Source organism: Arachis ipaensis, chromosome B1, assembly GCF_059453495.1.
Source record: "Arachis ipaensis isolate K30076 ecotype BB chromosome B1, ASM5945349v1, whole genome shotgun sequence".
Classification (NCBI taxonomy): Eukaryota; Viridiplantae; Streptophyta; class Magnoliopsida; order Fabales; family Fabaceae; genus Arachis; species Arachis ipaensis.
In genome coordinates, this window is record NC_142436.1 from 43,407,962 (window position 1) to 43,420,752 (window position 12,791).

General features: G+C 37.1%; 1 pseudogene across 1 annotated transcript; it reads right to left on the minus strand.

Annotated features, from left to right (window-relative positions):
* Positions 1-8,537: 8,537 nt before the first annotated feature.
* Positions 8,538-10,525, minus strand: LOC107629473 (phospholipase A1-Ibeta2, chloroplastic pseudogene; annotated as a pseudogene). The gene has a single exon (XR_015902335.1). The product of XR_015902335.1 is annotated as a phospholipase A1-Ibeta2, chloroplastic pseudogene (transcript).
* Between the last annotated feature and the right edge of the window lie 2,266 nt (positions 10,526-12,791).

A 12,791-nucleotide genomic window follows, 5' to 3' on the forward strand; every position in this document is an offset into this window, starting at 1 on the left:
GTCACGTATCCCATTAAGTCCAAATAATTAGAAATTTAGGAGAAATTGTTTTCAAGCTGTTGTTCAAGTAAATAGCTTTTCCAAGTTATACAACAACTCAATTAGAATAAGGGTCATACTTCCATTCCACCCAAATTCATAAAATAAAGAACGAAAACAATTCTTTAAACAGAAATCAGTACATGAATTAAAATAGAAAAGTAATAGTATCAATCCATACAATAGACAGAGCTCCTAACCTTAACAGTGGAGGTTTAGTTGCTCATGGTTCAGAGAGAAAACTAGGATTCTCAAAAACTGTAAATTGCGGAATGAGGTAGAAGAGAAGAGATTAGATTAGCCTGAATGGATGATTCTTTTTCCTTTTATTTCTAATCTAAATTAATGTAAAGTATATTTTCTAAAAATTAAATAATATATTTTCCTATTTATAAAATAAATAAAGTTTAATCAAAATTGATTAAATGCTTCTCGTGCAGCCTCTGGACGAATTGGGGACCACTTGATTCATTAAGGTCCACGCTGAACTTGGAAATTCTCAAGTTCAGCGTGGAGTAGTATATGTATCTAACCCCTTTAGAGGTTTGAACTGGTGCTGAACCTGGAAGGAGCCAAGTTCAGCGTGGAAGAGGCAGAGGCTTCTTTATTGGTTTCCCTTGAGTCCACGCTGAACTTGGATTAACCCAAGTTCAGCGTGGGGTGATGTGTGATTTTTCCCTTCAAGCGTTGGGCTGGCGCTGAACTTGGAAAGAGCCAAGTTCAGCGTGGAGGATGCAGCAACAATTCTTCACTCTCCCCATTCTCTAGCTTTGACTTAAACTCCGTGAAATTCGTCCAAACTACTACCTGAAATAAACAAAATTGCACACAATTCAAAGTAGCATTCATAGTGGCTAAAATATATTAAATCTTGATTAAACTTAGCAATTCAAGTGCAAATTCACTAGGAAAATATAGAGAAGATGCTCACGCATTAACTTCCACTAGAAGATCCACATCAGTTTCTATCTGAATTCTTGCAAATTTATGACCCTGTTAAGACAAATGGAGTGGATCCTGAGGTCTACAGACTTATGTTGTTTCCCTTTGCAGTCAGAGACAGAGCTAGGATATGGTTGGACTATCAATCTAAGGAAAGCCTAGACTCTTGGGAAAATTGGTCAATACTTTCTTGACCAAGTTCTTTCCACCTCAAAAGATGAGCAAAATCAGAGTGGAAGTTCAAACCCTTAGACAAAAAGAAGGTGAATCCCTTTATGAAGCTTGGAAAAGATACAAGAAACTGATTAGGAGATGTCCTTCTAACATGCTCTTAGAATGGTCTATCTTAGGCATCTTCTATGATGGTCTCTCTGAGATGTCCAAAATATCATTGGACAGCTTTGTAGGTGGATTACTCCACTTAAAGAAAACAACCAAGAGAACTCATTAAGATGGTTGCAAACAACCAATTCATGTACACTTCTAAGAGAAACCCTGTGAATAATGGGATAGCTCAGAAGAAAGGAGTTCTTGAAGTAGACACTCTGAATGCCATATTGGCTCATAACAATATCTTGACCGAATAGGTCAATATGATCTCTCAGCATTTGACTGGAATACAAACTGCAATTGGCAGCACTAAAGAATCTTTCTCTGAAGGAGAAGCTTATGATCTTGACCAACCCATGATGGAGGAGGTGAATTACATGGGAGAACCCTATGGAAATAACAACAACCCTTCATAGAAGAATCATCCTAACCTTTCATGGAAGGATCAACAGAAGCCTCAGCAAGGTTTCAATAATAATCAAGGTGGAAAAACCCAGAATAGGTTCAACAACAGGCCACCATTCCCATCTTTTCAGGAACATATGGAGACTCCTAGGCAGAGCCTTTCTGACTTAGTCACTATAGTCTCCATTCTCTCTAAGACCTCTTATAGTTTCACAACTGAAACAAGATCCTCCATCAGAAATTTGGAGGTACAAGTTGGTCAACTGAGTAAGAGAATTCCTGAGACTCCGCCTAACACTCTTCCTAGTAACACTAAAGTAAACCCAAGAGAAGAGTGCAAGGCCATCACTACTGAAGTTGAGGTCGAATCTGAAGAGAGTAATCTGGTGTTGAACGCCAGTAATGAAGTCCTTACTGGGCGTCCAACGCCCAATGCTACACCTTTAATGGCGTTGAACGCCAATAAGGAGGACCTTACTGGGCGTTCAACACCCAAACTGGCACAAGAGCTGGCGTTGAACGCCAGTAAGGATGATCCTACTGGTGTTCAACGCCCAAATTGGCAGAGAAGCTGGCGTTGAACGCCAGTGAAGATATCCCTACTGAGCATTCAACGCCCAAAAAGCCATAAGAGATGGAGTTGAACGCCAGTAAGGATGTTCCTACTGAGTATTCAACACCCACTGATGAAGTCCGTATCCAAGAATTAAAGGAAGCCAAGGCTCATGTAGAGACCATAGAGGTCCTCTTGCAAGCACTCTTGCAATTCACGAGTTCTGATGAATACTCTTCCTCTGATGAAGATGAGGAAACTAGGGAAGAGCAAGTTTCTCGGTACCTAGGAGCTCTCATGAATTGATGAGCGGATATTTTATACGCTTTTTGACATCATTTTCATATAGTTTTTAGCATGTTTTGTTTAAGTTTTATTATGTTTTCATAGGTTTTGGTGTAAAATTCACATTTTGGGTTCTATTATGAGTTTTTGTGTTTTATTGTGATTTTAGGTATTTTCTAGTTGAAATCTGAGAGTTTTGACAAAGTCTGATTCAGAGGCAAGGAAAGCGTAGCAGATGCTATCAGGATCTGACCTCCATGCATTCAAGCAAGAATTTATGGAGCTACAGATATCCAAATGGAGCATTCTCAACGGATATGGAAAGCTAACATCCAGGGCTTTCCAGCAATATATATTAGTTCATACTTGTCTTTGGAGATGAAGGCCCAAAACTGGCGTTTAACGCCAATCATCTACCCCCTTTCCTGGCGTTGGACGCCCAAAAGGGAGCAGCTAGTGTCCAACGCCCAAAGAGGTGTCCCAAGCAGGCGTTCAATGCCCAAGGAGCCCACTAGCACGTGGAGACACTCTCAGCTCATCCCAAACACTCACCAAGTGGACCCCGGAAGTGGATTTTCGCATTACAAGCCTAAGCCTATCATATTTCTGTAATCCTTTTTGTTAGATTAGTATATATAGGAGAAGATCACTCTTGTTTTAAGATATTCGACCACCACCATAGAACATTATTTCATATTTTTGAGTTTCATTGTACAGTATGAGCCACTAAACCTCCTAGGTTAAGTTTAGGAGCTCTGCTGAGTTTTATGGATTAGTAAAAGCACTATTGTTCTATTTCAATTCGTGTTTAATTCTTTTTTAAGATGTACCTTCGTTCTTCAACCTTATGAATGAGTTGAACCGTCACAAGTTATCTCTATTCTATATGGGTTTAGCGAGCGTCTTTCATCGGATATCAATGAACCACTAGCTTGAGGATACATCTCTTAGACGGCTAATCCATGACTTCGTTGGGGACTTCTCGAGACATCAGTTTAGCCGAGGTATGGGGAGATTAGGGTCTTTGTGCTAAAGGCTAGAATCAAGGCACATCATTCTCTGATCCGAAAGATTCGACCTTGTCTGTGGCGTTTTGAGTAGGATCACCAAGGGGATGAACTGTAAGAGCTACCCTCATTTAGACTGGATGCCCACTAAACCTGGTGTTCAGCCTAGAGGAAGATTAGCGGCCTCTCAACCGGCATTAATCACATACAGCCTGCTATAGAAGAAATCATTCACAGTTGGAGTAGATAGTAAGAAGGTATTGATCCAGAAGAACAAAACATCTTCGAAGTCTTAACCATCTTCTTATCATTAGATTCACAATAATTGAGTAACGTTATCTTTATTTTACTTTTATGCGCTTAAACAACTACACAACTTTTCTATCCGCCTGACTAAGATTTACAAGATAACCACTGTTTGATCCAAGCCGACAATCCTCGTGGGATCGATCCTGACTCACCTTAGGTATTACTTGGACGACCCAGTGCACTTGCTAGTTCAGTTATGTGGAGTGTGGGAATCCGTGCACCAGGCCTGCTTGGATGAACTTGGATGAAAATTTACTTGGATGTGTAGCCCAACTGTTTCTTGAATTTCTAAAATATCAAATCGATTCATTAATAATATATCAGTTCTTTAACATATTTTTCAATTATTGATTAAATTTATTTGCAACATTCTTTTGTCCTAAATCAAATGGATTTGATAATCAGTTATCTATTAATGTAGTTAAACTGGTTGTTATAATTCGCTTCTCAAAACCTTGTATATAACTGAAATGTGTGTCTTTGGATTGAAGTTTGTAAACGAAAGTTTGCATAAAATTGATTTGTAAATTTGATTTTTATTAGAAGTGAGTTGGTATGAGGGTTAACCACTAAAAATGTCCTCGAATTATTTTAACGCTGACAAAAATGCCTCCAACTTTTTTTTATCAACAAAAAGACCTTTAAACATTTTAAAAACACAACAAAACTGCACATCCATATAAACAGAGGTGGTCTGTTAACATTTTGGTATGATGTGGCAAACAAAGTGGCGTATTTGGCAAACAAAAATCACCCTTTTCTCTTCCCTCATACCTCCTCTCACTTACCTACCCTCTAACTCAGTAAGTCACTAGCACCTCTGTCCGTCGTGATAAAGCCACGGGCGAACCACCACTGTCGTAGCTCCATCCCCCTCTCTATCCTCTCCCTTTCTTCTTTTCTAACTTCTTCTCACTCTCTCTCACTCGATTTTCTTCTCTCACCTCCTCACCATCAATATCCATTTTCCTCTCCAAAATCTCAATGCAAAAAAAAGAGACCCAAATTAGAATAATTTTCAGATATCTAAAAGAATAGAAGGAGATAATAAGCATCGGAACAAATCTTCAGATCTACTATTCTCCTTTTTTTTTCAACCGAACTTTCTTTCCAAAACCAAATTGAACTTTATCAATTGAAACAGATCCAAATTAAAAAGAAAAAAAAAATCTAATTTTCATTAAAACCATAATTCACTAACAATAATAGCATTAATAAGTAATCTTCAATAATCTAAATAAAAGAATTTCACAAAAAGAACAACTAAAACAATCAAGACTCCGGTAGAAAGCCGAAGCAGTGGTGGACCATTGACAAGGAAGGAGTAGCGCGAGCGAGAACCACTGACAATAGAGAATTTATAGGAATGACAACTAGTCAAGGAGGAGCAATGCGATACAGATCCTGCTACCAAGGAAAAGTAGCGTGAGCCAGGACCATTGGCTAGGAGAAAAAGCAGTAAGAAAGTGAATTCTCGACGCAATTTTTGGTAAGGCTTTGGAATGCATGCGGTGCATGGTAGCGTCTTCATCAACTTCGACATTTTGGCGTTGTTGAGAAAGGGAGAGCGAGTGAGAAGAAGTGAGAGAAGAAGATATGGATAGTGAGCATGGGTTAAGTAAGACAAGAAGAGAAGTAGAGAATAGGAAAAGGGATGGAGCTGCGACAATGGTGGTTCGCCCTGCTGTAGATGGTAAGTGGGTTAGAAGGTGGGTTAGTGAGTTCGGGACTATGAAAGGAAATGTGAGAGAATGGAAGAAGATGAGAAGAAATTAGGATTCAGGGTTTTAAAATTTTGGATAAAAATAACAGGCCATATTAGCTTTTTTGTTTGCCACATATACTACTCTGTCTGCCACGTTTTCATCATTCTTTTCATGATTGTGCAGTTTTGGCACGTTTTTAAATTATTTAAGAGTATTTTGTCGATAACAAAAGTTTGGGGCATTTTTGTTATCATCAGAATAATTCGGGGACTTTTTTTTATGGTTAATACATTAGTATTAATGTAATTTATATTTGACAACTTTTATATCAAAATGGATTGTAGTAAACTAAATGTTGTTTGAATTATATTATTTAAAATTATTTTTAGATAAAAAATTAATGAAAGACACAAATTTAAATAATTATTTTATATTATCTTATTATTTTATTTTAGATATTAAAATAAATTCTAATATTTTTTTTTGAAGTATTCTCAGTATTTTTTTAGCTATATTTTCAATACTTATGATTTTAATATTATTTTTATATTAGTTTTTTACTTAATTTTTTCTTTTTAATAAAAAAAACTCCATACAAAAGAAAAATATAAAAAGGCATAAAAAAATCATATAAAAAATAATAAAAAATTCATAAAAACATGAGATAATATTAAAAAATTATAAAAATAATAAAATTTATTATATAAACAATGAAGAACACAGAATTATTAGATAGAAAATAAATTTTTTCAATTAATGATTTAATGATAAAAACTGAATGTAAAAATTAAACTTTTTTGGCTCACTTAAATTTGGATTAAACTATAAAATTACTTTTACATTTAGAAAAAAATAACCAAATAAAAAATAAAATTTTTAAAAAGACTAAACATATGTTTAATGTTTCAAACACTAAATCAAACACACTTGTGTTAGTTTCTGTAAAGAATTATAACGGGGTAGAAAAACATGAAAATCATGTGTTATAGAAACAACTGCATAGAACATCATGTCAGTGTGTCGGTGTCTCCATCCACTTATTTCAAGAGCATCTTTATTACAACTACCAAATTTCTTCTAAAAAAAACATGTTAGATGTCTAATTAGTAATTACACACAGGAAAATTTAAACATAGCAAAAAACTGAACATGCTAAGCACGTCTCTTTATATCTCTTTTCTGTTTTTACCTTTTCATTCTTGGATTCTTTAAACAAATTGTTTTCCCAACCCCCATCCCAAAAAATAATAATAAATTGAAATTAAAGAAAAAGAAAAATTAAAAAAGTGATTGAAAAGAAAGCCAATAAAATGTAATTCGCTAGTTATTTTGATAAGAAAGTAAAAATATACAATGAATCTAACTTATATGTATTATTAGTACTTAAAAAAAATACATTTATGTTAAAAAAAAACTATATTAATAAATAATGGTAACTTCTGTACTCATTATCTCTTAAAGATATTTTAAAAAAAAAGTCAGTTTCAAGTTTTATGTATCCTATACTCAAATATAACAGAGGACATTTAGTTAATTAACTCATAATGGTAAGACCCAAGAATTGGAGGGTGTAACAGCTCTCGAATCATAGTAAAGAAGAAGCTTCTCCCCTACTAGTGAAAGAAAGTATGATATGAGAAGGGTATAAGAACACTTCTTAAATCAAAAGTAGTTCGGGGTATACCTTTCTCATCTATGTCTTGCTATTTACATCAGGATTTTAATTTTCCATTTTTTAGTTAGACATGTTTCATATATGCTGGGGGATGAAGGGAAGTAGGGAACAAAAATAATACCTCACAGTGCCAGTAATGTGTCTCCAATAAATGAGGAAATAAATGCTAGAGGGCGACCATCTAGTAGTTGAACTGTGGCCTTTGTTAGAGGGTGACCACTGACCAGTGCTCATTGGAATTATTTTTAGTTATTTTAAGTCTATGGTAATAAATCTGGCTAATTTTTCCTTTATAAAAATAAGATAACATTATAATTTTTTATATTTTTTTAAATTATAGGAGAAATTAAAACTGAATGGTCCAATTTCTTTATCTTGTTTTTTTAAATTTTTTTAGAACAGAATTCCAATTTCTATATCCTAATTCAAATAGTGCCATATTTTGATAATTGAGCAGTTTATAATTATTCTAAAAACTATTTTTTCATTATCACTACTTAAATTTAAAATATTTATTTAAAGAGACAAAAATACTTATTGTTTTTATCAATTTTACATTTGTCTTTATCTAATTGTTTTTGGTGTTGAAATAGGGCTAAAAAACTTCAGACAAAAAACAAATTAAAGAGTAGTAGATACAAATAAGATAGCCCCTGCTTTATTATCCTAAAAGAGTTTTACTAACTCTGAAAAAGAGAAATTTCAAAACAAAATATTAAAATCTAACTTAATACTTTTCTAGTCAGACAATTTACACATCTGTTATCCTCTCTTCTATACAAAATAAATTTTTCAATCATAATATTTTAGCACATTAATTATCCTCAGTGAATTGGGATGCTTATCAAGTCTCCTTTCACCACTCAACAATTTTTCTCTCCACTGACACCTTCTTCATCTCCATTCTCCAAGCCAAACTCATCCCTTCTAAATCTAGATTACTCTCTTTATAGATTGATGCTGCAGAAAAAATTTTATCCTTTGTGTGTTTCCATCTTCTTCTATCCTCTTTTTCATTTCGACTAGGTGGAAGATATGAATTGAATTTTCCCAAATCCCCATCATCTTTAATCCATCTGTCTTTACCTAATTTTGCACCACCATTTGTCAACTTTTGGATCTTTTGGTAGGGTCATTATTTTGGCGCCATGAATAATTGGTACGGTGCACAACAGCCTAGGGTCTGAACACTCTGAAAAGGGGCTTATAGCCCTTGAAAGTTATTGAATAAGTGTGAGGGCCTTAGCCCTTAGCTTATAGTCATCATGAGTTCTAAAACTTGTATATGAGCAATTGAGTATGGCCCATTATGTATAATTATAAATTAGCTTATATATCAACATGAAATACATGATATATTTACCAACATGTATTTACAATCTGACTTTCATTTATGATGGGCTAGGCAAACAACCAGACATTGAGAACGATCCTTGCCTCTCAAGTGACATGGAGAAGGATCCTTGTCTTTCAAGATTCAAACTCAAGGCTTTAGCCTTACTAATATACAATTTCTTTACATTAGCACTTTGATCTTGCATTAACCTTGCCAAGCTTCTTTTAGCATTCGCCCTAAAGGGACAATTAGAAGCCAAAAACCCATCCACCAAATGAAGGTATGCTTCCAAGTCATGACAACAGGCCATGTCAGCGTCCGGCTTCAAAAACGGCGACATCTTGGTGTCAACTCGCAGCTCGGCTCCAACATGGGAGTAAGCGAGGGGCGTGTTGTCATCAAACATGTCAAGGACACCGCCAATTTTAGAGTTCCTTATCGTTTGCTCAAGCTCTTCGCTTACAAACATGCCGGGTACTCTAGTGATTACATCTTGGGAATTCACAATTCTTAGAACTTTAACTCCTTGGGCAGTGATTTTGTCACCAAAGGCCTTGTTACCAACTTTAGGCCCACCAAAAGAAAAAACTGCCACAGAAGGCACTTCAGGGACACGAGTAGTTATCTCATTAGCCACTAATAAAGCCAAAGCCGCACCCAAACTATGGCCGGTGATGGTTATGCTCAATGTTTCTCCTTGGTACATTTCCATGAGTCGCTTCACTTCTTCTATCACGGACTCTGCCAGGCTTGGCACGTGAGTTCCTTCTGTCTTGAACAAACTCAAGAACCCACACTCCACCTTGGGCTTTCCTTGGCCCTCCTCGGGCATGTCATTCAATTGTGCTCGCATGTTCTCAGCCCATTCAAGACACGTGGCGGTTCCACGGAGGGAGATAACTATGTCCCTCCTCCCCATCCTTGCAATCTCCCTTGTGTCATCGCAAACTGCAACGTACCCAATCCAACTGGATCTCTGGGTCATCCATCCAAGATCTGGTGCCACATCATCAATCCATTTCGGCATGTTAATCGATGACGTGGCATACAGACTCTTGGTGACCCTGTAGTACCTGTCGGGAAGTGCAACGTGGCGATGAGACGGGGGTCCCTCTTCCGACATGGCGGGATTGGAGTGGAAGGAATGGTACGCCGCTTGGATGAACTCGCCGTATCGGACCACCTCGCGGCGGAGATTCTCATCAAGGGGATCTAACATCCCCTTCCAGTCGTTGCTGCCGTGGTACTCCCTCCACCGGCTTCCGAGGGCGTTCCGCGGTGAGTACTCCGCCGTCTTGGACAGCATCCGCTGAAGGCGTTTGAGGTGGCGTGGCGACATCTCCTCCGTGGCCTTCATGTCAGGCCACAACCTCGCCAAGTTGAGACCTTCCAAAACACTCTTCCCCCTCTTCTCAGTAGTGGTTTGCTCCCTTTCCTTGACGCCGTTCTGCTGTTCTTGTTGTTGGTTAGCGAGTTGTGTCAATGGTGGTGGCGGCGAGTCCTTGTGGAGGAGCCTGTCGAGGTTAGCAAGGTGCAAGCGAGTTGAGTCGGTGGTGGAGGTTAGTGCCTTCTTGGGTGCTGACGTGGAACAAGAAGAAGGCGATGACGTCAGCTTACCGTTGTTGTTGTCGGGGTTCAAGGGAGAAAGATGGCACCTAAAGCTAGCCCGCCTTGCTTGGAACATGTGAAGATTGTGTGCTGGAATAGTAGAACTGATCACCTGCATCATTTTCGTAACACGAAAGAGGGCAATGAGTTTTGAACAGGTGAGGGGCGGATTGGAGGGAGAGGGAGAAACTGAGAAAGTGATTCCACACTTTGAGCCAACTAAGAATGTGGAATGGAGTAAGGGGTGTTCTATTTAAAATCGAGGGGTTTAAGTTTTTGCCATTGGTTTTGGGCGTATATTACGGAATCAACCAAGTATTTTCGTTGGTGGATTTAAGCGTGTGATGACTTGGGAGGAAGATCCAAAGACAAGAAAGAGAACAATAAAGTAACTAATATGAAAATGAAACCAGCCGTGTCTCGGGTTGAGTTTCTTCTCTACTAACTACTAAAAAATCTATTCCATGTGATTTGTATTCCTATTTTATTTTGTTCGGTACCTTATTTTTATGAGCATAGTGTATTTTTTTTTTTCTAAAGAAAATGACACACTTTTTATGAAATACCTTCTCTTGTATTTGTAGGTGATCAATATTTTATTTGTTTTTTTCTTTTTCTTTAATTAATATTAGCCAACTCATTTCTTTTTTATACTATAAGTGCTGGTTCCTAATATTTTTATTTTTAAAATATATACTATGTTCTGGAGTTACCTAAAACGTTGATTTGGACCTGAACGCGAGATTTAAATTCCCGGTGAGACAACGTTCGACTTGTTCTTAGGCCGAGGTGTCACCGTCCGAAAGGACTTTAGACAGGTTTTTTTAGTAAATTAGAATATGAATATACCTAAGGAATGTCAGTGTATTTATACTAGAATGTATAACCATTTTTTGGAATAGTTTCACCTTTGTTGGTGGATAATTGCTCCCTTTATTTTTGGAGTTTGTTAGGATCTATCATTTAGTGGAGATAGAGATAGTGGGAGAGATTTGGAGAGGCAGCTACTTGTTTGGATAAGTAAAGTTGGACTTTTTTGTTGTGTCCGACCTCTTAAGAGGTCGGATAAGTGGAGGCTCTTAATGTGCCTTTATATTTAATGGGTATGAACAGTGTCCCTATTTGAGTCCGAGCTTTCATAAGGTCGGGAACCCAGGTATACAACGAGCTTATGAGACATCAAGTCGGGATTTATACCAGGCATATCAAACGCTTTCCAAGCGAAGAGGTTGGAATTTCTTCGTAGAAGGTCCATGAGTTGTGCTTTCTGACCTCCTTCTAGGTTAGCCCTTATATTCGTTGTCTTTTCAGGATGATCTTCAATTTGCACTTCTTCTACCTTTTCTCCAAGTTGGGGGTGTAGTTCTTCCCGGATTTGAACACCATCAAGCTCAATAGTGTTGACTTCCTTTCTCCCGGACTGCCTTTTAAACTAAGGCCTTCATTGTAGCACTTGCGTGCTAGTTTTTTATCTCTCTTTATGGTGACAATTCCTTTTGTAGTGGGAAACATCATGCACAAGTGTGGTGTAGAGACAATTGCTGCAAGTCAGTTTAAGGTGGTCCGACCTATAAGAACATTGTATGCTGACGTTATAACAACCCGAGTTTTTTTGAAAATTAAATATTAAATTATTTACGATTTATTATATTTGATAATTATATTTAAAAAAAATTATTTTCTTAAAAAGTACTTAAATTAAATATTATGATATTTCGAGTTTAAAATCTATTAGAATTTATAAAATTTCTAAATAATGAAGTATTTTCGTATTAGAAATTTAAAATTTTAATAATTGAAGATAATAAATATTTTATATAATTTAAATTGAATAATTAAAAGTTTTGATTAATATTATGAACTCAAAAAAATTTATTTATTTATCTATAATTTTAAATTAAAAGTATTTAATAAAAAATAATTTGTAATTTAAAAAATAAAATAGTATTTTTAAAGTTAATTATATTGATTAATTTGGTTTTAAATTAATACTCTACTCTAATCCCAAATTTCCAATTTTAAACCCTAATTTTACCAACCCTAACCCTATTACCTAATTCACCTACACGTATGCTTTCCCTACCACCTGTTTATTCCTGAGTGAGCCTCGTTCACCATTCCTCACCGCCACTCACTCACCCACCTCCAACCCTTCCCATATATACACACACACACACAGACTCACCTCACTCACTCTCAGCCTTACCAACGCACTCACACTTAAGTTCCTCACTCTTGCTTCTCACACGCACACACGCAAAAATGGAAAGGGAGAAGAGAGGGCTCAGAATCGGAGAAAAGGGAGCCACACTCTGCGCCGTCCAGCTTGCCGCCGCCGCCGCCGGGTCTTGCCTATGCCGTTAATCATGCCCATCGCCTTCCAGCCATTGCTAACCCGCCTCGCTATTGCTGCCGTTGAGGTCTTCATCGTCGCTGTCATAGGAGGTTTGTGAATAGAGAAAAGACGCCACTGCCGTTGTGCTGTCTCGCCGTCACCACTGTTGCCCTAGAACTCACCGTTGTCATCGAGCAAGACAGAGATGAGAGAGAGCGCGAGCGAAAGAACAGAGAGTGAGGGGAAGTCACTGCCGCAACG